Source organism: Pinus tabuliformis, chromosome X (assembly GCF_031772625.1).
Source record: "Pinus tabuliformis cultivar Carrire ecotype Pingquan chromosome X, CPIR1, whole genome shotgun sequence".
Classification (NCBI taxonomy): domain Eukaryota; kingdom Viridiplantae; phylum Streptophyta; class Pinopsida; order Pinales; family Pinaceae; genus Pinus; species Pinus tabuliformis.
The window spans coordinates 313,164,741-313,168,995 of NC_142308.1; positions in this window are offsets into that span (position 1 = coordinate 313,164,741).

Below are 4,255 nucleotides of genomic sequence, written 5' to 3' on the forward strand. Positions count from 1 at the left end.
AACATTCATTATCTAATTTTTTTCTGTAAGGATGCACTTCTCTAGAAATGGATCTCTGGATATCAAGGAGTTATCATTGTCCAAACCAAGCATGGTATTTAATTTGACCAAGGCTCCAACTTGAGACCCCCTAAAACACTCTTGATCACAACTTGGCACCATAACAAATTTTTTCCTCATGTCACTTACACTTGAAATTTCTAGTCATGTAAACATTCATTTCAACTACAACTCTTATTTGTATCTTGTCTACATATATAAGAGAGGCCATGCCTTTTTCTTAAATCGGGAATTATTAATTTGTAAAGTTTTGAGTAATTATTGACCTCATATATCAAATTAGATAAAGTGAATAGGAGTAATGAGGGTGCAGTTGGATAGAAATATAGGTTGTTGTTTGGTATAGGGTGCATGCATGTGTCACCTTCAGTGAACTAGAGTGTTGCTTGTGTAGGTCTTCAGATCAGCCTCCCATTCAGTTAAACATCTAGTTAAGTTCTAAGTTCAATTCAGTTCTGGTTCCTCCCGCTAGTTCTAATTCTAGTTCATCAGAAATCGCATCATAAGATCCTTTTTGAATAACATGTAAAATATGGACATGTATTCAACCCATTCAATCTAGTTGACAAATTTTCATTACATGGATAACTAGCCTCAGTTCCTATTGCCATTTCCTCTTTTCAATGTTGATCATCCTTTTCTTGTTTAAGAACACATTTAGACTTTAGCATAATAGGAAAGAAAGCTATCTATAGCAAGTGGTTCTGGGGTATAGAAAGTGATTGGTCAATGAATTTACTAAGCGTCAACTCTTTTGGTTCTATGTTTTCTTTTCTTCAATTCTTCAAAAATCTTCCTTACCACATGTAGCTTTTGCCACATTTGCAATAGTTTGAGTTTGGTTGTGCCTTCTATGTGGTCCTTCATTATGATAGGTTTCCCCTTGTGTACAACAACCTTCCAATAGGGCCCTTCCACTGCTTCTTGTTCATTTGTTTATGTTATTTTCTTCCTTTTATATTGTTTCGTTTTCTTTCTGATCATATTTCAAGAATGATCTAAACCCCCTTTTCCTTTTCTCCTTTCAACTTTTTCTTCACTTTATTTTGCAGGTCTTGTTTATACTACCATTAGTCTTGATGATGTGTATTGGTGGCCTCATATAAGGTTTTTGGTTCCAACACCCAAAGTTGTATTGCAATAGTTGACCACTACTTAAGCAACTCATTTGAAGCTTTTGATATATTTTACAACCAACACAAGGACAATAAATCTATGCTTATTTTCCAATTGGGCCATAGTTTTTGTTTCTTATTATAAAATTTCATTAAGATTTTGTTAAGAATGATTCTCAGAAAGAAATTACCTTGTGAAATTATGGGTAAACAGATTTCAAATGAGTTGATCATCATGTTCCTACATATTTTTGCATCATGTCTTATGATAAGTTGCTATTTTAGCCTTCATGTCACTAGAGAAATGTCCAAACAAAAAAACTTCTACTGCAATACCTAAGGTGCTACCATTAAAAGTTGGGGGCTTTTCAAGTTATGTTGATTTTCAACTTCCTCTCTATATGTAAATGAGGTGAACCACATGCTCATCTTTTCTTAATGGATCTTGCATGTACATTTTTGTGCTTACATTGACTCCAGGAAGGATGATAGCTCTTAGTCCAATCTTCACGTTGATGTCGGTGAATATTTTGTCGGCATACTTAGATTTTGTTGCATTTTGTTTGAATCCCTATTATCATTCTTTGTGAGACTCTCATTTTGTCTTAATCCCTTCAATATATTATGTTACCTATGTGATTCTTCAGGGTTTCTTTGTCCAAATCCCCATTTAACATGTTCCTCTTTTTTCACTCAACTTTTTATTGTTGCATGCTGCTTTTGTAATTTAAACATGAGATTCTTGATGTGCTCAAGGCATCAAGCAACACCTTGTTTCTCTTCATCTACTGACTAGAGTTGTTCCCTTTATTAATGGGTCTCATCTACCAGTTCTTTGTTCTTATCTACCAACTTTAAACTATTAATATAGTCCCATTATCTTTCTTGTTAGTCTTTAATATTTATCTATCCTTTAACATAAGCATCATGGACCTAAGAGAGAACTCAAAATAGTCTAGTCTGGTGTGTTAATTCATAAATGATATAAAAAATGCTAAATTTCGAATGTTAATTTCACAGATATGCATGGAATTTCTAACCTCATTTATGCTATCTACTCTGATATTTGGAGTGGTATCCTATAAATGCATTTTTTACATTCAGTAGAGATACAAATGTATTTGAAACTTTGTCTCTAGGTTTGTTTGTTCATTGTGGATAGGATATCTAATTTGTTCAAATATGAATGAGAAGCCTTTACCTGGGTAATGGGTCCAAACATCTCAACGACATTAAAGGTTTAAAACACGGAAAACAAGCTCTATATGGATGTATCTTCAACCATCTATCTTGTGGAATATCTTTACTTCAAAGGTGGGCTTAGTTGAAATCCATGTACATGAATTGTAGTTCCATCTTCATGTCAATGTGGGTGAATATTTTGCAAGCATACTTCTTACATTTTGCTGCATTTTGTTTCAATCCCTACATCATTCCTTGTTAGACTCCCATCTTGTCTTAATCCCTTCAATGTGTTATGTTACCTAAGTGGTTCTTCACGCTTTCTTTGTCCAAATCCCCATTTAGCATGTTCCTCTCTTTTCACTCAACTTTTTATTGTTGCATGTTGCTTCTGTATTTAAACATCAGATTCTTGATGTGCTAAAGGCACCAAGAAACACCCTGTTTCTCTTCATGTACTGACTAGAGTCATTTTCTACATTAATTTGTCTCATCTACTAGTTTTTCTTTTTTTTAATTTACCAACTTGATACTATTAATATCGTCCCATTAGCTTTCTATACTATTAGTCTTTATCCATCCCTTAAAATGATCATTATGGACCTAAGAGAGAATACCCTAGGTTGTGCGTTGATTTTCATGAAACTGAAACTGTAACAATTGAAACTGTAACTAAAACTGAATCTGTAAGAATTGAAAACTAAAACTGTAAGAACTGAAAATATAAGAACTGTGAGAAATGAAAATAGAATTGTAAGAAAAATGTGTTGTAATTGATATAACTAACCTGGATATACTAGCAACTGTTCTGTGATGTTTTTTCTTCAAGGTTGGTGAATAGTTTGAAAGCATAACATGCAACTTCAGCAATGGTTGAACTTCATTTATAGTTTTTGGCACTTGAATTTAATTGGTGGTAAGGATGGACATGGATTGCAATGGATTCATTTTGAATGTTTGATCTGGATTTAATTTGATGTGATCCAATGGTTGAGAATTTGTTATTTGTTGATCCATATGCTTTGATATGTTTTAATGAGAAATAGAATGGGTTGGGTGTCATTTATTGAAGTTATTGGGTTGGGAGTCATGTATTGAACAAAGTGGGTTTGAATGTTATTGGATTGGGTGTCATTTATTGAACATAGGGGGTTTAAATGTTGAACAACATAGCAGTTATGGCTGACATACATTCACTTTTATTATGTGCAGGTATGGATATTTATTTGGGATACAAAGCTTCAGTTTGATGAGTGGGGGTTGAAGTGACTGCTACTTTGTACTTCTGGAATAGACCATTTTGGAAGGATTTATGGTTTTATCTCTTTTCTAGTTGGGTCAATATGGTTTGCACTCTTAAGTATTAAGATACTATTAATGGACAATTGTGGGCCCAGTCAATGTTTTAGGAAATTTTGGACATAAATTAATACTTATTTGCACGTAAGCTTATTTATCTTTGTTTAAATATTAGTTACAAAAGTCTCAACTTTTGGTAGTTTTGGTGGCACCAGTTCTATATCAATTACTGATCCCTACACAATATTAGACAGCTTTCCTCTAATATATGAAATAAAATATTTAAACTATTCTTTAAAACTAAATGATTAAAAAACAGAAATCATATAGGGAAATTTAAATTAATTATAATATATACACAACTCGAAGCAACATTTAATAATCACACAACTTTTTGTTCACCATTTTAACTCAACTATTTAATATTCAATCAACTTTTTGTTCACCTCTTTGACTCACGTAATATTCAAACAGCTTTTTGTTCAGCTCTTTAACGCACCTATTTGTAGCAGAGCTCAATTATATAGACTGACTGGAAAATATAAACCATTCCAATAATTGAACCTTTCCGCACTTTAAAGTTATATTTTTTCTATAGT